The sequence below is a fragment of the Alnus glutinosa genome, chromosome 5 (genome assembly GCF_958979055.1).
Source record: "Alnus glutinosa chromosome 5, dhAlnGlut1.1, whole genome shotgun sequence".
In the NCBI taxonomy this organism is placed as follows: domain Eukaryota; kingdom Viridiplantae; phylum Streptophyta; class Magnoliopsida; order Fagales; family Betulaceae; genus Alnus; species Alnus glutinosa.
This window is the reverse complement of record NC_084890.1, coordinates 13371437-13398013: the sequence shown is the minus strand read 5'-3', so window position 1 is coordinate 13398013 and position 26577 is coordinate 13371437. Positions and strand designations below refer to the sequence as shown.

At 38.3% G+C, this 26577-nt stretch overlaps 1 long non-coding RNA gene and 1 pseudogene across 1 annotated transcript; both read left to right on the top strand.

The window, feature by feature from the left end:
* Positions 1-3480: 3480 nt before the first annotated feature.
* Positions 3481-4197, top strand: LOC133867787 (cysteine-rich repeat secretory protein 38-like; annotated as a pseudogene).
* Positions 4198-16058: 11861 nt separating this feature from the next.
* LOC133869481 (uncharacterized) lies at positions 16059-18153 on the top strand. The gene is made up of 3 exons (XR_009900455.1): positions 16059-16269; positions 16347-16409; positions 17863-18153. It is a non-coding gene; the product is annotated as an uncharacterized LOC133869481 (long non-coding RNA).
* Positions 18154-26577: the final 8424 nt, after the last annotated feature.

Sequence of the window (26577 nt, the reverse complement as noted above, 5' to 3'; positions counted from 1 at the left end):
ACCCAGTGGTGGAGCGGCAATCGTTGGGGTTACCGGCCTAGTCTGAGTTACAAAAGCATGGTTGCCACATGAAGTAGGTGAGGGGCCCATGGTCCTTCATGGCAAAGTCATCTTGTAGTTTGGCAATAAAGGACTACACGATTGCCGCATTGTTAACTGTGACAATGATATTATCGACGTAGACTAAGAGAAAAATGTGGGAACTGTTAGTATGATAAACAAATAATGAAGGATCAACTTGAGAGCTAGAAAAGCCAAGTTCAAGTAAAAAGTGAGAGAGTCATGTGAACAAGGCCCGAGGGGCCTGTTTTAAACCAAAAAGAACCTTGTGCAATTTGCACACATAGGTAGGGAAGTTAGGGTCCACGAAGCCTTGTGGTTGTTCCATGTAGACGTCTTCATCAAGGAAACCGTGAAGAAATGCATTGGAGACGTCTAATTGCTTGATGCTCCAGTTAAAGTGAATGGTCAAAGCTAGAAGTAAGCAGATTGTAGTCGGTTTAATGACAGGGTTGAAAGTGTCATGATAATCGATCCCACAAAGTTAGTCAAAGCCTTTGGTGACTAAACGAGCTTTGTATCGCTCAATACTTCCATCTGGGTTTTGTTTAATTTTGAAAGCCAATTTGTTGCATACAACAATATGGTTGAACGGATGGGGGAAAAGGGACTAGGTTTGGTTGGATGAGAGATCTTGGTATTCGGTTGTCATGTCAGCAATACATTCGGGTTTGGAGGTTGCTTGGCAATAGGGGGAGGAGGGGAGGCTTGTTGGTCAGGAAGGTGGTGAAACCAAGGAATGATCGTGGCTTGGAGAAGCCGGTTTGTGAACGGGTGATAGGACGGTTGCTGAGGGCGTTGTGTAGAAATAAATGAGGGTATGGAAGGAAGGCTTTGAGAGCTAAGACTAAGTTGGTCAAGAAAGACAGGCAAAGGGAGGTCTTAAGTGAGTGAAGGAGAGACATTAGGTGATGGGGGTGTAGTTTTAGGAGGCAGTGGAGGTGAGATAGAGGGGATAGGTTAGGGAACTTGGTGCTGGGATGAAGGAGAACGAGAGAGGCTACTGCAGGACCCATGTGAGATGGTGGGACTTTTGGAAGGAAATTTAGCTTCATCGAAAAACCACGTTGCAAGAGAGGTAAACTTTTTGAGAGATAGGTTCCAAACAATGGTAGCCTTGTTGATTCACACCATAGCCGAGAAATATGTAAGGTTTGCTGCAGAAAGTTAACTTGTAAGTAGCATAGGGACGCAGAAGGGGATAGCAAAGGCAGCCAAAGGTTCGGAGCAGGGTGTAGTCAGGGGCTTTTTCGAATAATTTTAAAAAGGGTTAATGATTGTCTATAACAAGAGAGGGCATACGGTTGATAAAGAAAATAGAGGTGAGAAAGGCATCAACCCAATAGTTGGGGGGTAGACCGGATTGGGCAAGGAGGGTGAGGTCGGTTTCTAGGATGTGGCGGTGCTTCCTCTCAGCAATGCCATTTTGATGAGAGGTGTGAAGGCATGTGAGGATCACTACTTGTCCTAAAAGCTTAAGCTGATAAGAAGAGATAAATTTAATCACTTAATCAATATTTTAACACTCCCCCTAACCTGTGGGCTAAGACTTTCCTCTTAATAGTTGAGACCCAACACATGGAATATTTAATTGAAATAGAAGGTAAATGACAGAGTCAAAGTGCGAACTCAAGACCTTTGACTTTTATACCATGTAAACTAAAAGGAGAAATTGAGGAAAATGCCTTTAGCACTTGATAAAGACAAGTCACTTACAATACAGTTTACTTCCTGAGAGGAGCTCCTTTGTCTGCCCAAACAACCCGTAACCCCATGATGGATTACACCACACTAGAAGCAAAACTTGGGGAGTCTTTCATACTAAAATCCGATCCAACTAGGCTCACCATTGAGTTTAAGGACTCTTCCTCGCGCTAGAGGCTTGGAGAGGTCCAACCTTATCCGGACTCTGAGGTACTCACTCCAGCCTATCCCGTCTTCTTCTATCTCAACCTCTTCAACCAATACCATCGAACTTCCAATTTGTACCCCCATGGTTTCACTCATACAATCCAGGGGTAGGTGAAACATGTGGATCCAAAATGACACATTCTCAAACTCCATTTTCATAGGTGTGATAGTGCCATTAAAGTCCTCAATAGAGAACAAATTCCCTTCAAAGACCCAATGTCGGCCTTCAAGCACTCGAGACTTCCCACACATGTTTAAATTCCACCAAAAAAGGTTGTCGCCCAATACCTTAAAAACAGTCATCCTAGTTGGTTTCCATCCCCGAATCAGGGTGGATTTGATGGCATCTTTTCTGATAATTCTATCTGCAACCAGCTTCCCCACCAGACATGACCTTCCACAGTTTGCAATACCAATCGTCCCCTGGTTTGTCTCCTCCAACTCCAAACTCTCCTCCTCTAAGAGTGAGAAATTTTGCCATAGGTTTGATCAGAGGTCCTCCGCCATTACACACCAAAAGATTGGATCACCAATGAATAATACCAGCAAAATAGACAGATCTCTTCTTCTCAATCCCAACCAAACACAGGACCAGAAAAAACTTCTTTCTCCTCTAGAGTTTCAGAGTCGCCCTAGAGATAAAAGTTTTCCATTTTTATTAAAATTACTGAGTGTTTTTAGTTTTCCATTTTTTTTTTTTTTTATTGTATTTCTAAATAAGAAGGATAGTATTTTTACATTCTTTTTTGTATAGGTTTTTTTTTCATGTACACGTAATCTCTATGGGTAATTAATGAAATATATCTAGTTACCATATATATTAATTTTTAATCTAAAATTATAGATAGATTTAATGAGAGATTTACAGGAGTAATACACAGAAAATATGTAAATATATATGACCTGATTGTGAGGGATCGATAATGAGGGCCATTTCTATATTTTCGGCTCGATTGGCTGCTTGATCCACTAAAAATTTATCATACTTTGAGGCAGTTTTTTCCGTTGAAATCATCAAAATTCTTCAGAATAATAATTTGGAAAATGATAGATTTACAACACCACCACAACAACTGCACAACACCCCCTCACATGGGGGTGGGGCCCAGTGTGTTGGACCTACTCCCATGTGAGGGAGTGTTGTGCCATTGTTGTGGTGGTGTTGTGTAGGAATCAAATCCCTAATAGTTTTCCATCATAATTATTTAGAACTTTCTTTATCAATATTCTGGCGATTATGTCATCTTCCATTCGTTGCAGACTTGCAGTCGAATACGATTATACGAAGGTTGACGACGGGGGCACTTCTATCTGTCTTTCTGTTTTGGATAAGTTGTTGAGTTTTTGACTTTTCAAAAGAACGTAGCTCACTTTCGACAATTTCTGGTCAACTTGAACAATATGCAAGGAAAAATAGCCAATTACCAAAGCTGAGGGCTACTACAAATAAGTGCTGTGTGGTAATTCTCCATAGCTTCATCCAAAGAACATCCTCACTTCCTACCGAAAATGTCTTCATTCTCCATCTATTTGCTAACATTTGCTCTTCTCCAATCCATTTATGGAGCCAGACCTCTCAAACATATCTGTTCAAACCCTGAGAACTTCACCACCAATGACCCTTACGATTCAAACCTAAGAAAGCTCATGGGTAATCTTTACTACCAAACCCCTCCCCAGGGCTTTGCTCTTGGTTTAGTCGGTCAGGATCCCTACAAAACTTATAGGCTTGCTCTTTGTCGTGGTGACGTTTAAGCCACAGATTGCAGGACTTGTGTTAACGAGGCCAGCAGCGAAATTCACAAACGCTGCCTATATAATAAAGGTGCAATTATATGGTACGGTCATTGTCTTTTAAAGTACCTCAACACTGATTTCCTCGGCCAAATTGATAATCAGAACAAGTTCTACTTGTGGAACGTCCAAAAGGTCAGCAAACCCACAACCTTTAACCAAAAGACAAGGGAGTTGTTGAGCCTACTGGCCAAAGAAGCATCTGTGACTCCAAAACTGTATGCAGTTGGAGAGCTAGAACTCGAAGAATCAAGGAAGCTCTATGGTTTGGTCCAATGCACAAGCAGGGACCTTTCTACAAGTGACTGTTTCAAGTGTCTTGACGGTATAATTGGTGAACTTCCTCGTTGCTGTGACGGGAAAAAAGGAGGAAGAGTTGTCGGTGGGGGTTGCAACATGACATATGAGATTTACCCCTTCGTCTCTGCTTAGATTCTAAGTATTCTATAGTTTCGTCTTTTGATGAATAAGTGTTCTAGATCGTCTATACACTATAAACAATAAGGGGTAATTACCTTTTCCCCCCATGAACTACCAAAAAATGCGCGATGCCCCCATAAACTACCAACTCGACCAAAATAGAGCATTCAACTACCAAAGACAACCATTTTCCCCCCTTCCGTCAGTTAAAGAGGTTAAAAGAAATAGTCAACGGGTCATGTGCCGTTTTACGTGGGGGCATGTTGGAAGATGGTGGTAGTTCATGGGGGGAAAAAAGGAAGAAAATGACGGTAAAACGGCATGTGACGATCACGTGATGCGTTGACCATTTGTTTTAACCCCTTTGACTGACGGAAGGGGGGAAAATGATTGTTTTTTGTAGTTGGATGCTCTATTTTGGTCGAGTTGGTAGTTTGTGGGGGCTTTGCGCAAAAATTGGTAGTTCATGGGGGAAAAGGTAATTACCCAAAACAATAATAAAGTCTTTGTAAGAACACATTTATGATTCTCCCCTTTGGAGGGATGCAGTATCACCATTCACCTCCTTTGTCTATGTAGCATGTTTGATGTTTTGATCATCAACATATGTTGTTGAATAAAAATTCCTTTTGTTTCTTAATGGGATTAACTTTGGAATTCATTCATCAGTTTCACCAATTATTGAGAGATTATGTTTAGGCCTTTACTCTTTTCAGAAGATGTAAAATTAAAAAAAGAAAAAATAAAAAAGAAGAACACTTATTCCAATGAACTGACACTTCATTAGCAGTTACACCCAAACACAGATAGTCCCCCCAAGCCTCGAAATGTTTCTCAAATTTTTTTTAGGGGTAATTACATTTTCCCCCCATGAACTATCAATATTTGGGCAAAGCCCCCACAAACTACCAACTCGACCAAAATAGAGCATCCAACTATAAAAAACAACCATTTTCCCTCCTTTTGTCAGTCAAAGGGTTTAAAACAAACGGTCAACGGGTCACGTGACCGTCACATGCCGTTTTACCGTCATTTTCTTCCTCTTTTCCCCCATGAACTACCACCATCTTCCTCTTTTTCCCCCATGAACTACCACCATCTTCCAACATGCCCCCACGTAAAACGGCACATGACCCGTTGACTATTTCTTTTAACCCTTCTAACTGACGGAATGGGGGAAAATGGTTGTCTTTGATAGTTGAATGCTCTATTTTGGTCGAGTTGGTAGTTCATGAGGGCATCGCGCATTTTTTGGTAGTTCATGGGGGGAAAAGGTAATTACCCTTTTTTTAAAATACCTCTATAATTCTTTTAAAATCAAATTTTATTTTTTTTATTTTTTATTTTTTATTTTTTTACGTCACCCCACATCTAAAATCCTAGTTCTGCCCGTGCCCCAAACTAGCATTTGTCATACTTGACCTCCTTAAACTACTATTTTGTTGCAAAATGACTCCTTCATTTGGTTGCGATTTCGTCCATTTGTAAGATGTTAGGTTAAAATGGATAGAAAATGGCATATGTGACTTTTATGTACATATTTCATATTTGAACTGCCTAAATTGCTCTCATATTTGAAATGAGAATTGCACTCATCTCTTTTCTTTTTTTTTCTTCCTAATTTTTTTTCTTCAAATTCGAGACAATTTGGGTGTTTCAAGTCTAAAATATACATGTTTGTCATGTGTGCCATTTTCTATACATTTTAATGCCAACATCTAATGGATACGCCAAATGGGAACGAAATATTTTGAGGGGGCAAAGTATCACAAAATGGTAGTTTGAGGATATTTTGCAAATGATAGTTTAGGGGCATTTCAAGTTCAAAATAGGCATGTGTATGGAACGTGTTACAAATTTCAACTATTTTAATGCCACGGGCTAATGAAATGGTCCTTTTGCAACCGATTGGTAGTTGAAGGAGATTATGTGTTACAAATTAAATAGGAGTGTAAACAAGTTAAACTACCCGCAAGTTTAGTTGAGATCAGCTAGACTTATGTTTGAACCAATTATTAAATGACTCGTTCATGAACATGAAACTAAGCTCGATTATTAAACGATACAAATTCGTATAAATTTGACTCAAATCGGTTAATATGAGTGAACCCGCTCATATGAAGATCGACTCGATTATTAAGCTTGACTCGTCTATATATATATATATTAAAATAAGTTGTATGGTATATTATTTATTAAGTACCAAATCACAATAACCAATAATATACCATATAAGGTACTATTTATTAAGTAACAAATCCCAAAAATAAATAATATATCATTTAATTTATATATATAAGCATAAATTAAGTAACAAATAACAATAATTAGCATATATTAAATAACAATAAATAATTGGTTATATGTATATTAAATAGTAAAAGTGAAAAAAAAAAAAACAATACTAAATCTGTCAATCCTATTATTCTTGTAATATAATAGGACTATATATTCATATAATAATATAACAGTATGCCATATGATATATAATCACTATATCAAATGAATATGATTATATCCGATCTAAAAGACGGATCTGAGTGTTTGGAATTATTCAAGTCAAATATTTCATCAAATCATTTTAGATAATGTATACCAATGACTAGTCAATCACTTACTAAGAGATCCAATAGATATAATTGAAAGTGAGAGCAACATATATTTTCTTTCTTTCAATAATTGTAACTATCATGTGATGCCACCTGATTTGAATACAAGTTCCCAGCTAGGCAAGTGAAACTAAGACAAAATTATTGTTCCAACTAAGATTAAAAAATTTGTTAGTATTTTATATTGGCAACATTCTAGTTGGCAAAAACACTTTATGTAACGGTTGCTTTTTAACAAGATTATTGGTTCTATTCAGAGTCTTCAAGTAATATGAACAGTGTCTCATTTCATACCATATATATGGTCACAAGTTTCTAAGAAGATGTCCATGAAGATTCCATGCAATTTCCAAGTCAGAACAGTCGGTTCCTGTGCAACCGTCCGAACGGGCCTTTGAAGGCATCCAGACGCCACGCAGTGTCTAGGAGCTTCAGCGTTGAAGAACATCTGAACGTCAGAGCAACACCGTCTAGATGCTAGGTCAAGCTATTCATAATCCGAGTAGAAATTGGATTTCATGTTCAAACACGGATCGGGAAACAGCAACCTTCCAAACTCTTTTTCAGGTTTCCAGGATGATTTCTGCACAAGTTTCAGTGTTTTTATCATAACTCTTTGCTCGAGTAATGGATTGAGACGAAATTTGTGTCGTTGGAAAACTAAGAAAAATCCTACAACTTGAATTTCCGGATGGTAAATAGAAACGTCCGAATGGCCCACTGTAACGCCCCGCCTTTTACAAAAAGACGTAAGTGAAAATTTCGATTTTCACGTGACATTACGACATCATCAGAGTTATAAATTAGCAGCGGAATATATATTTTTTTTTTCTTAACATTAACACATCAGAGCTTCTAACAAAATACCTCAAAATATAATATAAAGAGTGCAATTGAATAGTTGCACATTAAAATAGTATTTGTGCCATATATGACACATATAATTTACAAACATTATATACATACTAACAGAAATATAAATATTATTCTCCGAATATAATAATAATAATGGACTAGACATGGTAGTCCACAAAAATGGGAGGCATCCCAACCTCAGATACTGCTACCAAGATCACCTAAAGGTCTGGACAATCCTGATACTCTTCTTCTTCATAACCTGTATTAATATATAATACAGAGAGAAACAATAATACAAAAATACCTAGTGAGTCAACTGTTTTTAATAATGATATGATTGCTGATTTATTAGAAATAAAGAACACAATGCAATGACATAATAAAATGACAGTTTTATATGCAGAGTCTTATTTATTTAAATAACCATTTTCTTCTTGCCTTCATCACATGAAGACGTAACTCCAGCATATAAAATTTAGGAAACGTAATTCTTGTCTAACATGTTATAGGAGACCTCACTCCCGTATAGCGAATGATAGGAGACGTCACTCCCGTTTAGCGAGTTCTAAGGAGACGTCACTCCTCTAACAATTTATCTAAGGAGACGTCACTCCTCTAATAATTTATTATCTTTTTGGCACAGGCAGACATCACTCCCTGGTCCGTAGGCAGACGTCACTCCTTACTTTGTTCTTTATTAATATTTTTGGCTCAGGCAGACGTCACTCCCTGATCCGTTGGCAGTTGTCACTCCCAACTTTGCTATAATTAAATTCATTAATTAAAATAACAAAATATGCAAATTCCACATGCGCAACCAATTAAATAAAGCAGAAATCATAATATTATGGAAATTCAGCATCACCCTCAGTGAGTAAGAAATACTCACAGTTCTTTGCTACAAAGAGAGATCCACAGGAATAATGACTGCACAGTTATATACATTTGATAATATATTAGTATAAAATACTAAGAACCTATTTTAACATTTTATCACTTTCGACTAATAAATCACTTATCCTAATTTCTAATATCGCTTAGATATTATAACGGCATAAAATGGGTTAATTATATTACCACGTATTTCGTATGGGCATTATTACAGCATTTATTAATTAAGAACTAAAATACCCTTTAATAAAATGAGTATTACCACGGCATTAGCATTAAAAGCTTATATATTTTTGTACCAAATCGACATAGTGACTCCATTAATATAATTAATGGGTTCTATGCTTTAAAAATACACAAGTGATACAGTATAAATAATTGTTATTTTAATCTTATTAAAAAATTTGGGTAGAATAACGGCATTAGTGTTACTAATGCCTAAAAATACTTCTAAAATTTTTGGCGGCATAACAACGCTTTTGTAAAATATTAATTTTTATTCGGGTATTACAATGACGTATTTAATAAATCATTTGTGCCACATAAAAAGCCCCGTTTAAAAACACAACATTAAAATATTAGTACTCATTAAAACTCATAAAATCATAAATTTTAAAACAAAGCTTTATATGTCACTAAATATCCTTTTTCTCTATTTCTTTTCACGAGCTTCCTTCTTCTTCCTATTTCTTTACTTTTCTTTTCTTCACCGAAACATACACAACAGGTACTCGAGAGAGACAGAGAGAGAAGAGAAGAGAAACTAGAATCCAAAAGAGAGGATTCTTACCTGCAGTTGCTGTTCCAAGATGGAGAAGAAGAAGAGATCTGCTGCTGGTCGAGTGGGGAGAAAAAGAGAGCTCTTTATGCTCTGTTTTTTCGGTGCAAACAGGGACAGTTTCTGGTGTTATTCTCTGCTGGGTTTGTGGGGATATGAGAGATGATTCAAGGCTCCATTCTTGGTTTCTATGTGCTGGAAGCTTAGAGGAAACAAGAGAAATCTATAGCAAAGTTTCTGCACTTTAAAGAAAAAGAAACAGGGAGTTGCACGTAAAAGAATGTGCTGGAATTGGTTTGTTGATGAAAGCTGATTCACCCATGCTCTCCTTATATAGAGGGCTTGAACGGACGAGATTCACCTAGCACAAACTATCCTCCACTGCTGGATGAACAACAGGTGGTTTAGAGAAATGATTACCAAGATAAAATCTCTTATTTGTGAATGAAGGGGGATGCATATTCCTTGGACGATTGGGATGGCTTAAATGGTTGAGATTTCTTTGGTTTCATCTCATCTAATGGTTGGAAACTACAACTTGGGCAGCAAGTAGAAGAACTCAAGGATGAGTCATCAGACTTTGAAAATATCTGCTCTAACCAGAAATAGTTTCTAACTTTAGGAAACTAAGTTTTCTAACTAAGTGTTTAAACCGATATTTATCAATGTGCATGGGCTGGACGCTGATCGTGTGGACTGAGTCTATCATTCCATATGAGCTAGGTTTTATGGGCTGGGCCCATTTTAGTTAAATTTTCGTCCAAAATAAAGCTAGTATTTTTCATGGGTGTTTTCTTACCCTTAAGGAAGTCCAAAAATTATAAAATTTGGAGCGTAGCTAGAGAACTTTGAGACCAATGTTCTGGCTTTTGAATCGACCAAAACAGAGTTTGTTTGACCATATTTACCTTATTCCAAAATTTAAGGTCCGTTTAAACTTTTTATCAAATTAAAACTATAAACGCTTCTTAATAAATGAATATTTATTTTCATAATTATTCATATTTATTCTTTTACCTTATTACTAGGTCTTAAATCATATTTTAAGATATTTTATTCAATATCTTAAAATACGGGGTGTTACACCCACCGTCCGGACGGAAAGAGAATAGCGTCCGGACGGCAGCCAGAAATTCGAGAAATTTCGGAATTCCTTTTCAGACATGGAAACAGTTGACCGTCCGGACGCTGCCCAATGGACTCCGATTTTGAGTAGAAAAAGGATTTGCAAAGCCTATATAAAGAGGGCTCTAGGCATGTATTATGTACAGAATTCAGTATTGAATTCTCTTAGCTTTGAGAGGGTGTTTTGGGAGAATTGAAGATCCGCTAGTTTTCAAGCCGTTGCCGGTGTGTGCTCCTTGTTCGTGTGAAGTCTATCTTAGGGATCGGCCCTAAGGTAAATGAATCCATCAAAGACCCCTTCAAGTAGGAGACTTGGTTGAAAAGCGTCCACGATGGGCTTCGTGTTATAGTTAAAGGTATGACTACTACAATAGGTTTTGTGAGTACGAGTGTTGGTTAGAAAAGCGGATAAGCGGAAAACCTAGGGTTGCGTTAAAGTTTAAGGGTAACGAAAGAGCCTTAGGATCCAAAAAAAAAAAAAAAATTTAACACAGATAAAAGAAAATTTTAGGATTTTTGTGTGCATTTTATGGATATTATGATGTGTTTAATATTCCTTGCGCGATGTTGTTTATGTGGCATTTCATTGTGCATACAAGAAATGCCGCCTAGGCAACGTAAGCCTCCACATCGCTATAGAGATGAGGAATCGATACATGGAAGTGGCGGTGAAGCACCTCCACCTCCTCCACCTCCTCCTCCACCACCACCTCCATTTTTTCCTCCACCCATGCCGGATTTGGGGCAATTCATGGCAGCTTTGATAGCCGCCATACCGAGGCAAGTAGAGAATGTTGATGCCATTGGTTGTTCCTCCATCGCTTTCTGTAAACACAATCCCCCTGTGTTTAATGGGAGTGAGGGACCACTTGAAGCTGATGAATGGATCACAACTTTTGAAGACCTAGCTGATATACTCAGTTGAACGGAAGATCAAAAGGTCAATTATGCAAGGCTGTCACTTAAGGTGAAGCCCGTCACTATTGGAAGGCCACAAAGACTCTGCTCACAGAAGAGTTGGGTCATGGAGTTCCTATCACATGGGAACGCTTCAAGAAGGAGTTTAATGATCGCTTTTTCCCTCGAGCACAGCGACAACAATGTGCGCGAGAATTTCAAGATCTGAAGCAAGGGGCTATATCAGTTGAACAGTATTCGGCTGAGTTCCTTAAACTCTCGAGGTATGCTCCACGCCTAATCCCCGATGAAGAGACCAAGATTGAGAGTTTTCGTGACGGCTTGTCACCGCGAATCCTTGATAGGGTCATCTGTTTCAAGGTCACCGAGTATGCCGAGATGGTGCACCTTGCCACCATGGCTGAGAAGGGAATTAAAAATGCGGTTGCTGATTTTGTAAATAGGAAGCGGTCAATGTCTTCAGGGGCACCTCCCCCACCTCCATCCAAAAGACATGCTACGAGTAGCAGTGCTGGGTCTATTGGGAGTAGGGGCACCTCTGGTAGTCAGGGTAGTGGAAATTATCCACAGTGTAGCAAATGTGGAAGGCCGCATAGAGGAGAATGCAAACTAGGAATGAATGTGTGCTTCAGGTGTGGCAAGACTGGCCACTTTGCTAGAGAGTGTCAGCAAGCAAGTATGGGAAGAGGACAAGGGTCGCAGACAAGTGGCAATCAGCCAAAGCAGACACCTCCAGCAAGGGTGTTTGCACTCACACCAAACAATGTCTTTGCTGAGGAGAATACTACCGACGTAGTCACAGGTACAATTCCTTTGTTTGGTAGTGTTGCTTGTGTGTTGTTTGATTCGGGTGCTACGCACTCGTTTATCTCCTTATCATATGTGAAGTTGTGTAGAATGAGTACTGAGCCATTAGAACATAATATATGTGTGGCCACCCCTGTTGGTGACACCATTACTTGTAAAAAATGTGTGGACAAATGTCCTATTGTAATTGAAGGGAGAACCTTGCCAGCAAAGCTAGCAGTATTTAGCATGTTGGGCTTCGATGTCATTCTTGGCATGGATTGGCTATCGAAGTACAAAGCTAACATTGACTGCCGTAGGAAAGAAGTCACATTTCGACCTCATGGTAGGGAAGAGTTCAAGTTCCAAGGGTCTAGAGTGCAAGCGACTCCACCACTTCTCTCTGCGGTCCAAGCAATCAAGAGTGTCAAAGAGGGTGCACAAGCTTATTTGGCTTATGTTCAAGCCAAGCCTGAAGTCAGTGTGAAATTGGAAGACATTCCGGTGGTATGCAACTATCCGGATGTTTTTTCTGAAATCATGGGACTGCCTCCTGACCGAGAAGTTGAGTTCTCTATCGACCTGATACCGGGAACTCAGCCCATCCACAAGGCACCCTAACGTATGGCTCCGACTGAGTTGAGAGAATTGAAAGAACAGCTTCAAGAGTTGCTTGATCGGGGTTTCATTCGGCCTAGTGTATCTCCATGGGGAGCGCCGGTTTTGTTTGTGAAGAAGAAGGATGGGTCTATATGGATGTGCATAGATTACTGTGAGTTGAATAGGGCGACAGTTAAAAATAAATATCCCTTACCAAGGATCGATGACTTGTTCGATCAACTCAAGGGAGCTTCGGTATTCTCGAAGATAGATTTGCTTTCGGGTTACCATCAGCTCAGGGTACGAGAAGAAGACATTCCAAAGACAGCAATCCGAACACGGTATGGTCATTACGAGTTCTTGGTGATGCCATTTGGATTAACAAATGCACCGTCAGTGTTTATGGACTTGATGAATCGTGTATTCCATGAGTACTTGGATTCTTTTGTGGTAGTTTTCATTGATGACATATTAGTCTACTCGACTAATCATGTTGAACATGAGGTACACTTGAAGACAGTGATGGAGAAGCTAAGAGAAAAGAAGTTGTTTGCTAAATTAAAGAAGTGCGAGTTCTGGCTTGAAGAAGTGTCATTCTTGGGTCATGTTGTGAGCAAGAATGGACTTGCAGTGGATCCAGCAAAAGTGCAAGCTGTGCTTGAGTGGGAGCGGCCTACGAGCGTGCGAGAGATCCGTAGCTTCTTGGGTTTAGCAGGTTATTACAGGAGACTTATTGAGGGGTTCTCTTCATTGTCAGGGCCACTCACTGCCCTCACAAGGAAGAATGCTCCATTTGTTTGGAGTGATAAATGCGAAGCAAGCTTCCAAGAACTGAAGCGCAGACTAGTTACAGCACCTGTGCTTACACTGCCCATGGAGTATGTTGGGTATGTCGTGTATACAGATGCGTCCAAGAAGGGATTGGGATGCGTGCTTATGCAACAGGGTCGAGTGGTAGCCTATGCCTCAAGACAACTGAAAGAACATGAGAAGAACTACCCTACTCATGACTTGGAGTTAGCAGCAGTTGTCTATGCACTGAAAATATGGAGGCACTATCTCTATGGTGAAGAGTGCGAAATTCACACTGATCACCAGAGTCTCAAGTACATTTTACTCAAAGGGACTTAAACATGAGGCAGCGCAGATGGCTTGAAGTGTTGAAAGACTACGATAGCAAGATGTTTTATCATCCTGCTAAAGCCAATGTAGTTGCAGACGCGTTGAGTAGAAAGTCTCGTGATGATGAGACTAATCCTGAAGAGCTTATGGACCGACTGTCACAACAGTTCGTCATGGTGCAGATTGATAAGGTAATGACAGGTGGTCCTCCTATTCTGGCAGCACTTGTAGTACAACCGCATAATTTGGACAGAATTAGACTCGCGCAAGAAGATGATCTTGAGCTGTAGGATCTCGTTGATAGGGCCCGTCGTGATGAAGCAATGGGGTTCCATCTCACAGATTAGGGAATGTTAAAGACAAGTAATGGGAGGATTGTTATCCCTAATGATGCTAAGTTGAAAAGAAACGTCCTTGATGAAGCTCATCAGACACGATATACTGTTCACCAAGGCAATAACAAGATGTACCAAGATCTAAAAAACAAGTTTTGGTGGTGTGGCATGAAAAGGGATATTGCTGAGTATGTTGCACAGTGTCATTCCTGCCAGCTTGTGAAAGCTGAACATCAAAGACCTGCAGGGTTACTTAAGCCACTCGAAGTGCCTACGTGGAAATGGGACCAAATTGCTATGGATTTTGTCGTTGGTCTTCCAAAAGCACCAAGCGGACAAGACGCTATATGGGTTATTGTTGATAGATTGACGAAGTGTGCCCATTTCCTCCCCATCAAAGTTACAGACTCAATGGACAAGCTAGCAGAGTTATATGTGCGGGAGATTGTCAGGCTGCAAGGAGTGCCTACCTCCATTGTGTCGGATCGTGATCCACGGTTCACATCAAGATTTTGGGAGAAATTGCAGAGTGCTATGGGGATGAAGTTGAACTTTAGCACGGCTTATCATCCGCAAACCAGCGGCCAATCTGAGAGAACCATTCAGACTCTCGAGGATATGCTTAGGTTGTGTGTGTTGGATTTTAAAGGGAGTTGGATACGCTATTTGTCATTAGTTGAATTTGCTTATAATAACAGTTTCCAGGCAACTATTGGCATGGCACTGTACGAAGCATTGTATGGGTGCAAATGTTGATCACCTTTGTATTGGGATGAAGTCGGTGAGAGACAGTTATTGGGGCCTGAGTTGGTGCAAGAAACGAAGGAAAAGGTTGCCCTCATTCGAAAGTGAATGCTCACCGCTCAAAGTCGACAGAAAAGCTATGCGGATAAGCGTCGCCGCGAGCTCAAGTTCGCAGTTGGGGACCTTGTATACCTCAAGGTATCGCCAATGCGGAATGTGTATCGTTTTGGCAACAAAGGGAAGCTTAGTCCAAGGTATGTTGGACCGTTCCAAGTGGTGAAACAAGTAAGCCCGCTAGCGTACAAGATCGAAATGCCTCCTAATTTGGCTGGTGTTCACGATGTTTTTCACGTCTCTCAGTTGCGGAAATGTGTTCACAATCCATCACAGGTGATTAGTCACGAACCTCTTGATATTCAACCCAATTTGACATATGAAGAGATGCCAGTGCAAATTCTGGATCGCAAGGAGCAACAGTTAAGAACTAGAACCATTCCTCTTGTGAAGATTTTGTGGAGAAATCATGGGATTGAGGAGGCATCATGGGAACTGGAGCAGCAGATGCGGGATAAGTATCCCCACCTATTCGAGTAAGCCTAGGTATGCTTCTTGATTCATACCAAAGTCTAATAATTTGATGAGAAATGCAAGTATGGATGTAGTATAGCGATTTATGTTCAAATTTCGAGGACGAAATTTTTATAAGGAGGGAGGGATGTAATGTCCCGAATATTATTTGTCATTTTAAGAATAAATTTAATGGGATAAATGATTAAAATTAATTTTACGACTGAAAAATACAATAAAACGTGCATAGAATATTTTATGGTCTAGAGAAATAAATTATATAAAAGGAAAATTGTAGAAAAGAAATTAAAAAGAAAATTTACTAGAAAAGAAAATAAAAGAAAATAAGATATATATATATATATATATATATATATATATATATTTATGAAATATGAGGAACGTGGGGCGCAGGTCTGCGCACCACATTCAAAGAAAATTTGTGAAGGGCAAATGCCCTTCACCAAATAAGGTCATGTGGCCATTTAAAACTAAAGGGGGCCACTTCAATTTTAAAACAAGGGAAAAGACCGGGTGGTCCTTTTAGAAGAAAACTGGACAGCAAGGTTAAGGAGGCAGTGACTCTTTTACGTCAGTTCCGAAAATCAGCAGCAGGGGGTTTTCTTCATTTCCTCTTAGTGATTTTCATAGAAAAACCATGATCTACGAAGATCTAACGGTTCAATCTTAGATCCGACTTCGGTAATGAAATCCTAGAAGCCCGATCTATGTTATAACCGATTGTGTTGAGGTAAATCGCTAAACTTGCATTTTTGGAGATTTTCGATAAATCTTGTAGAAATGAGTTTAACTTGATGTTTTCTATAGATTTTGTGGTTTGGAGTTGCTAGGAGCTTCCCGAGCATTTGGTCTTTGCTTGGCGAATTTTTGGTAAGTTTTCTATGGACCTTAGTTTTTGGGTATTTTATTTAAGTGTTGTTTTATGAGTTTAACCATAAGTTAACATTATTGTGGTTAGGTAGCACTATTATGTAATGAGTTAGTGGAAATATAACTTGAGGATTAGTGTAATTATTTAGGGTGTGATTTTTAATACCTAACCCTAAGCAAATATTTTGGATTAGTATTATTTTGGTTTAGTTAGTGTCTAACCCTAGACTAGTGTTTTGGGTTAGTAGGGTTGAAGTTAAATTAGTAAATAAGGTTTATGGGTGTGTGTTTGGAACCCTAGGAAATTCTATGGGTTTCCATAGGTTAGCTCTTGGGACAACTTAAGAGCTAAAAATGAGTTCAATATTAGAAAAAATGTTAATAATGTGCAATATGTAATTTTACAGTGGCACATTGCAAGGGATAATTTAGGAAACCTAGTTGAGCCAAATCCGTGTAGCCAAGGTGAGTATTCTACTCACTGAGAAACTACTATTTTCATATATTATAGAATTGCAAAATATATGTGGTTTATAAATCCGAACCGACTGTATGTTGACAATATGTTTTGGATGTTTTGAGTTGTTTCAATTATGTTGATGTATCAATGATGTTTATGAGAAATGATGTGTGACTGAAAAGTGATTTAAACTGATTTGAAGGATTTGAATGTGACATGTTGTAGGGATTTAAATTACGGAAATATTGGTAGAAGAATTGATTTGTTGAATTGTTTATGTATTTACATTGGAAGCATGAGTTTAAAGCATGTTCATGAAATTAGAAAGTATATGTATATTGTTTTGAGGCATGAGCATATGAACGCTAAACGTGCATCGAAGTGAGGTTTATAGCCCACGGGAAACTACACTTGGGTTAATTCCCATGAGGCTTGGATTAATTTCCATGAGGCTTGGATTAATTTCCATGAGGAACTTGGGTTAATTCCCATGAGGCATGGATTAATTTCCATGAGGCATGGATTAATTTCCATGAGGCATGGATTCATTTCCATGAGGAAACTTGCATAAGCATGTATAGCATTGTTTTTATGAGTGTGGTGTTTTTACATTATGAGTAGTTTTGCTAGACGTATTATTATACATAAGAGTCTTAATGAAAAAGAGCTTATGTATATTTTTTTCGGATGGTTGCATGATTCAAATGCCAATGTTTTCTATAACAGAACTTCTACGTATAATCTTAGCTGTCAAGTATGTTCAGATGTTTTCTGTTAGCCGGTGTGTGCTATATCAGCTATGGGGGTTTTCAAACAAAAGTTTATAAAATTGGTAGCTGTTATAGTGTACGCATGACTAAAAAGGAAAAGTTGGTTCTTTGCGAAAACTCAGTGAATAGTATACCTCTGAGGTCTTAGTGTAATTATTTATGCTAAGATGGTGGGCTCATGATTCCACCTATACGGATGTGGCAAACCCCCACAACCATATAGAGGATGTCCCTTTGGTTGCAGGTACTCCGGAGTTAGATGACGATCTAGTAGCGTTATATATGGGATATTACGATTGAGGCACACCGCGACAGTCGTAATGGGTTGGACTATGGTGTCCACTCTTTTGGTATATTTTGTATATGGCTTGTGACGTGGGTGTCACGTATTCTTTTGTATAAGCCATTCTTTTGTTATATGATGTAATGATGTTAAGCCTTAAACAGATAAACATGTGTATGGCTCTTTTGTAAAATCAGCAGGTCATGTTTTAGTTGTACTTTTCCGCTGAAATTATGATGGTATTATTATGCTTTCCGCTGTTAGATATAACTCTGATTATCAGGTACATGTTATGGGGCATGTGCCATACGTTGGCTGAGCGACAAATAGTCGTGCCACTGTGACAACTTGTTTTATGTTTATATATATATATAAAAAATAAATAAATAAATAAATAAATAAAAAATGGGTCGTCACAATGAGTGCTTTGTAACTTGCTTTGTTTTTGGATAGTGGAGTTCTTGGGTTTGGCTGCCCCAGAGTGGTTTTTCTCTTCACAGAGTTTCCACTTCGTCAACAAATATCTTGTCTTTTTTAAATTCCGCATTTAAGATATTTTGTTGCACACAAACACACACTTGGTTCTTTTAGAGATATGTTATTTCGCATTCTGCCAGCATACGTGGCATGCATAATCCACCATTGATTTTTTTATTTTTTTTTTATTTTTTTATTTTTAATTAAGATTGATCTAAAGATGGATTGAGGATGCCACGTCAGCTTCGTATGCTAGGAAAATGTAAAATAGCATTTTTCTTATATATATTTTTAGAGAAATGCTTTCTTGTATTCTCCAACCCTTTTCCCATTCTCCCATTTTTAAAACCAACCATTTGATCTGTAGGACTAAGCATATTCCTATGTCGGTCCTTTTCATTAATGGTTGATTTTCAAAGTGAGAGGATGGGAGAAGGACCCCAAGTATACTAAATAGTAGGTCTCATACTTTTATCATATGTTAGTATTTTGGCCTCATTCTGTGTTTGAACAAAATCACTTTAGTGTAAAGATGCTGTAAATAGGGATTCCACTATTCAGAGTCTGCAAGTCAGAAGAATTCAAGTTCCCTTTCAACCGTCCGGACGATCGAGCCATCCCGTCCGGACGCCCATCTGTCCACTGTTCCATCCGTCTGGATGACGTGTCTTACCGTCCGAACCTCCAAGACAGATTAGCATCATCCGTTCGGACGCTATACTGTATCAAGAAGGTTCCATCCAGCTTGCATTCGTCCGAACGTTTCAGCAGCATGTCCGGATGCCTCTCAATACTCGATCAGTTTCTGATTTCTTTCCAAGTTCCAAGAAAGGGAAGATCAATCAACCATCCGGACGATGTGGTATCCCGTTCGGATGCGCGTCTCCTTAAGGCAAGAATCGTAATTCAGATATTACCGTCCGGACGTCTGACAGCTATGGTCTGGACGCGCATTCATCAAAGAAGGAAATTGCCGATTCGACTTCAACTGTCCGGAAGACTGCCTATTGATGTGGTCTTTTGTTTACCAAAATATATCAATAATAAATAACCACTCGCAATAGGACGAATCCTTGTAGGATAAGGCTATAAAGAGGGTGTCGAACCTCAAGGACTGCGTAGGAATTGCTATCAAGTTTTTCAAGATTAAAAATAACTTAATTTAAAAGATATTTGATTTTTGTTTTCTTAAAATAAATACATAAAAGTAAAAGACATAAAATTAAAGATAATATGGATGAGATAAAGAATAAGGGATTGATTTCACCACTCACCGCATAACAATGGTCAATCGTAAATTAATAAGGAAAATTCATACTATGCATGATAAAGGGCTCGTCTCACTCGAGTAGTCAAGAAATTACCTCTAAAGAATAAGTATAATCTATCTTCGGTTGGCACGGACCGTCCACCAAACCACTAAGATGCGGTACGACCCGTCTTCCCTAGGCATGGACTAGCTACGTCTTTAATAGGATATACACACAATCAATGGAATAGTATAACCCATCTTCGGTTGGCACGGACTGTCTACCTAAATTACACTAAACTAGGGTGTAGTACAATCCGTCTTCCCTAGGCATGGTCTATCTAATCCTCTTGATCATATATCAATTAAAATCGTTGTATAACAATCATTCACATAATCACAGAAAATATGAAGGATTGAGTTCAATCAATATAAAAGACTTTCTAAGACAAGATAAGAAATTCACAATGATTGAATATAAACATTAAAATCAATTCTCACAGTTATAAAACCATCATGCATAGAGAAAATCCCAAACTAAAATACAATTAAACCATTGTTACTTGGAAAAGGGCTACATCAACACCCTATTAGGAATTTATCCGCTCATCATAGTGCTGGGATGGCCTCCTGCTATGTTCTTCTCCTCTTCAACTTGTCAAGCCTCCGAGAAGAATTTTCTGTCTAAATCTAAGCACAAGCCCAAGCACCAAGCACCAAGCACCAAGCACCCTTCTCTTGAAGCTTAAAGGTTTATTTATAGGGAGCACACAAGTCCTAGAAGCCCTTGGAATTCCATGAAAATCGTTCTTGAGTCTTCTTGTCCAAGTAGGAGATTGAAACTTTAATCCAAGAAGGAAAAGGATTCCAAAGTCGGCCAGAATTGCGGTCTTTTATTGTGAGGAGATTTTGGCATAGTAAACGTCCGAATTTAGGAAATGCTATTTCTGATATATTTGTTTAATTGTTTATTATCTTTCCAATGCTACCAATTTTATTGCAATCCAATATCTGACGCAAAAGTTATGATCCAAACACTGAGACATGTGCAGAATCCAAATTTGAATCCAATCCGATTTTGACTCTTAGTGGAGAAATTCCGATTTAATCCTTCACTTCATTTGATTAAACTTAACCACATCATATAGGTCTTTTATTATGATTGGTTAAACTTAAACATATCTTCCAAGTCTTCTCAAAGTGTGCTTTAAGCCCAAAATTAATGGAATTAATTATATCTTTTTTTAAAACCTGAAAATATTAAAACAACACAAAATCAAACAAATAACAATGCTAAGGAATTAACATATATAAGTTAAGGGGCTTGAATGTGCAACATTCGACACTTATCACACCCCCAAACTTACATATTGCTAGTCCCTTAGCAATACAAAACAAGAAATAAAAATGGAAAACAAGATAAATCCTTCTTTCGTGGGATGTACGATTGCATTTAGTGTATGCAACAAGCCTTTTAAACCCCTAGGACTCCCTAGTGGACGAGTGAAGTCTCGTGAGTGTTTGCCAGAATTGATACCCACAAACAATTTTCCTACCATGTTATCCCCAAGAATGCAGCATCATAAAAATAATGGTTCTCATTCATTAGAAAGCTTAACAAAATAAACTCTATCTTCACAATTTCAGGGAACTAAAAATTAAGCTACTAACATGGTATTATGAGATATCACAAGATTCAACTAGTGTAAAGTGAACTTAACACAAAGTCATGAGGTTTCAAAATTAATCTCAATCATGAATGGTTCAATACTCAAAATTCTCTGGACTCCCCATTAGATAAAACAACCAAGGCATATATATATTTATTATTATTTTTATATATGCAGGCTGTGTAATGCTTAGCTCCCTTAAGCTTTCTAATTGACCCATGTAACAAGTGTTAGGTCAATGACTCCCAAACCAGATGGTTTTAGGGCACTAGGTGTAAAACACCCTTAAGACTTACTAACTCGAGTAAAAAAGGCTACGAAGCCAAACTTAGCCATTTTATCAATCAAAACAAACTTACACCTTTTGATGCGAATATTCAATGCTTAATGAGGCAAGCGATCCGGTTACTCAATGAAAAGCTCAAAGTGATCAATATTATTCTCTTTTTTTTTCTTTTTTTTTCTTTTTTTTCTTTTTTTTTTTAATGGCAAGGTTATTCCTCCAACAAGTTACCCAACTGCATCCAAGATATTGATAACAGACATAACCGATTTCAAATTTTATACCCCACAAAATACGTGCTAATGTGCTTGTGAAAATCAAATTGAAACAAGTAATATCTCATGCTGCCAAAGAAAATAACACTTCTTAATTCCTTAGTCAAGTGATCATGTGTTCATCATGTTAATCTCACCAATGAAATACGAATCAAAATTCAAAATCAACAGCATGCTCAAGAATAACATAACAAAATATTGAACAGTGTTTCGTTCTTCCATACCCCCAAACTTGAATCACACATTGTCCCCAATGTGTGTATAAAACTAAACATAACAATAAGAGGATAGGAATACCTGAATGAGCAAATGCGGGGCATATCATACCCCCAAACTTGATTGTAAAAACACATGTCCTGAAAAAGATAGTGATACTCCAACCAAATACTAGTAAAGTGCAACACATTGTTGTAAAAATATAAACTAAGAATGAAGCAACAATGGAGAAGATAAACCTGGACAGAGATCATGTACCCTGACTTGACAGAGGACTCGAGCGTACAGGGCCTCTGCTCGAACCAATGAAGCTGACTCATTTAGTCAAAATATGTGGGATCCGTCAAGCCAACGGAATCCACATCCTTGATGAGCTCAGTGCTCTTTGACCCTTAAGTTTAAATTTGAAGCACCAATCTTTTCTTCTTTTAGACCAAAGAGAATAAATTTTACCTACAGAAAGGTAATTCCAAATGTCCGCATATCGAGGTAGATCCTTCTGAGTATTCTTAAGTAGTTTCTCATCCAGAAGGGAATCATGAACTGGAATAGAATGAGGAGAATACACAAGGAAGTTTTCTACCTTGATGGTCTCTTTTTGCTCTTCCAATATCCCCAACAAACTACTCTCCTGACCTCTTGGTAAATCACAAGCAATAAGGGCTCGGGGTTCATATGGCGTATCGAGAATAAGAGTGGATGATATATGAGCCTCAGTGCTCACTTCCTCGCCTTTTTCCCGATGTAGAGCTTGTGGGGCCTCAATCTGCTCCTCCTTCTTCTCTTCCCCTTGAATCTCGACCACTTCTCCATTATTCATTGTGGTGATGGTTTGCTCATGATAAGAAGTACTCTCATCCATCACATAGTATCTATCAAGATCAGCCTCTGATTGTCTTTGAAACTCTTCTTCTTCTATTTGCTTTGCCATCTGCTCCATCTGAAGCTCTAACTTGGCAATGGCTTGGGAGTGAGAGTTCAATGTCTGACCCTGAGATTTCAAATTCTGATTGATCTCACCCATAAGTTTCAACATCTGAACTTGAACGTCAGAATCTGACTGAGTAAATGGTGTAGCCTGAGACTGCTGTTGTGGAGGCCAGTAGATGGGAGATGGCTCCTCTTCGTGAGCATCCATCTTGCTCATAAATTTCAACAGCTAATCTTGAGAATCTGAATCCAACCGAGGTGGTGGTTCGGCATGGTATTGTTGTTGTGGAGACCAGTCAATGGGAGATGGCTCCTCTTCGTCAGCATCTATCTTAACAATGGATTCAGAGTGAGAGTTCCATGTCTGACTGACAGAGGTCACTATCTGATCCATCTTGTTCATAAATTTCAACAACTGATCTTGAAAATCCGAATCAAACCGAGGCGGTGGTGTGGCCTGAGAAGAAGGTTGCCAGTTATCCTCAAAGTTAGCACAATATGGAGATGATTGCCATTGCTGGTGGGGAGGATGGAAGTTAGATGGTGGATAGGTCGCTTGATCATTGAACTGCGGATATGTCTGATGGTACAATTCATGAAATTGTGGAGCATAACTTTCACGAGCTTGAGCTTGCCATGGGATATCAGACTGGTTACTCCATGCCGGGTCATAGGAATCACAGTACGGCTCATTCCTCGGTCTAGAGAACTATGTGTTCATATGCTCGTAAGAATAATTAGAAAATTGTCCTGCAGTAGGACAATCTTTAACATGATGATAAGGACTATAGTAATATGAATGGTTCATGGGGTGTTGGAATGCCTCCCCACATGAACTAAATTGAAAAAAATAAAACAAAATAACAAAACAAAATAACAAAACAAAATAAAAACAAAATTGAAACCAAAAAATAAAAAATAAAAAAAATAAAATAAAATAATAATAATAATAAAGAAACCAAAATTAAAATAAAATAAAATAAAAACAAAAAAGAGAATTAAGTTAAATTCAATTTTTAAAACTTAATAACATAACCGTTTGCAGTCCCCGGCAACAGCGCCAAAAATTGATGTGGTCTTTTGTTTACCAAAATATATCAATAATAAATAACCACTCGCAATAGGACGAATCCTTGTAGGATAAGGCTATAGAGAGGGTGTCGAACCTCAAGGACTGCATAGGAATTGCTATCAAGTTTTTCAAGATTAAAAATAACTTAATTTAAAAGATATTTGATTTTTGTTTTCTTAAAATAAATACATAAAAGTAAAAGACATAAAAATTAAAGATAATATGGATGAGATAAAGAATAAGGAATTGATTTCACCACTCACCGCATAACAATGGTTAATCGTAAATTAATAAGGAAAATTCATACTATGCATGATAAAGGGCTCGTCTCACTCGAGTAGTCAAGAAATTACCTCTAAAGAATAAGTATAATCCATCTTCGGTTGGCACGGACCGTCCTCCTAACCACTAAGATGCGGTATGACCCGTCTTCCCTAGGCATGGACTAGCTACGTCTTTAATAGGATATACACACAATCAATGGAATAGTATAACCCATCTTTGGTTGGCACGGACTGTCTACCTAAATTACACTAACCTAGGGTGTAGTACAATCCGTCTTCCCAAGGCATGGTCTATCTAATCCTCTTGATCATATATCAATTAAAATCGTTGTATAACAATCATTCACATAATCACAGAAAATATGAAGGATTGAGTTCAATCAATATAAAAGACTTTCTAAGACAAGATAAGAAATTCACAATGATTGAATATAAACATTAAAATCAATTCTCACAGTTATACAACCATCACGCATAGAGAAAATCCCAAACTAAAATACAATTAAACGATTGTTACTTGGAAAAGGGCTACATCAACACCCTATTAGGAATTTATCCACTCATCGTAGTGCTGGGATGGCCTCCTGCCATGTTCTTCTCCTCTTCAAATTGTCAAGCCTCCGAGAAGAATTTTCTGTCTAAATCTAAGCACAAGCCCAAGCACCAAGCACCAAGCACCAAGCACCAAGCACCAAGCACCCTTCTCTTGAAGGTTAAGGGTCTATTTATAGGGAGCACACAAGTCCTAGAAGCCCTTGGAATTCCATAAAAATCGTTCTTGAGTCTTCTTGTCCAAGTAGGAGATTGAAACTTTAATCCAAGTAGGAAAAGGATTCCAAATTCGGCCAGAATTGCTGTCTTTTATTATGAGGCGATTTTGGCATAGTAAACGTCCGAATTTAGGAAAAGCTATTTCTGACATATTTGTTTAATTGTTTATTATCTTTCCAACGCCACCAATTTTATTGCAATCCAATATCTGACGCAAAAGTTATAATCCAAACACTGAGACATGTGCAAAATTCAAATTTGAATCCAATCCGATTTTGATTCTTAGTGGAGAAATTCCGATTTAATCCTTCACTTGATTTGATTAAACTTAACCACATCATATAGGTCTTTTATTATGATTGGTTGAACTTAAACATATCTTCCAAGTCTTCTCAAAGTGTGCTTTAAGCCCAAAATTAATGGAATTAATTGTATCTTTATTTAAAACCTGAAAACATTAAAACAACACAAAATCAAACAAATAACAATGCTAAGGAATTAACATATATAAGTTAAGGGGCTTGAATGTGCAACATTCGACACTTATCACCTATCATGGTCCGGATGCGAGAAGCCTTATAAGGAAATTACTTGCAACGGACGTGCGACCGTCCGGACGATGTGCCATCCCGTCCGGACAAAGCTATTAAACAGGAAAGATTTTCTCATGAAATTTTCAAAAAATCTTGTCGCACAGTTGTTCGTCTGGACGGCCCATGTCCACCGTCCGGACGGTGCCCAGGTATATTTTGCCTGACGCTCATTTGAGCCCCCAGCCTATAAATAGAGGCCCCTGGGCATTGAGAAATGCAAGAATTTGGTGGGAATTCCATTAAAGCTCAGAGAAGTCATCAATCCCTCTGAAGCCATTTTACAAGTGTGCTGTGCTATAAATCGAAGTCTATCTTAGAGGTTGGCTCTAAGATAAAGGATTCCATTGAAGACCCCTTCAGGTAGGTGACCTGGTTGGGAAGCGTTCGTGTTGGGTTACACGTCAGAGATCAAGTTACGACCACTGCATCGGTACATGTGAGTGTTACTATCTTGTATCTAGCTTTGTCTTCTGAATAGAGGAATTCCTGGGTTTGGCTGCCCCGGAGTGGTTTTTCTCTTGATTGAGTTTCCACTTCGTCAACAAAAATCTGTGTGTCATTTATTTTCCGATGTGCTTTATTTTTTGTTGACAATTATGCAAACACTTTATTTTTGAAGTCAATTTCATTTTTCAATTGGTATTAAACCTTTGTACACTCTGAGAAGATTAATTTCTTAAGTGTTATTTTTGACTTCTATATTTTGATATGTCTCAAACTCTTAATTCTATTCCTACCTTCGATGGTTCGAACTATGGCTATTGGAATGCTCGGATGCGATTCTTTTTAAAATCTATTGACTGTTGGAATATTGTTGACTCTGGTTGGACTAAAC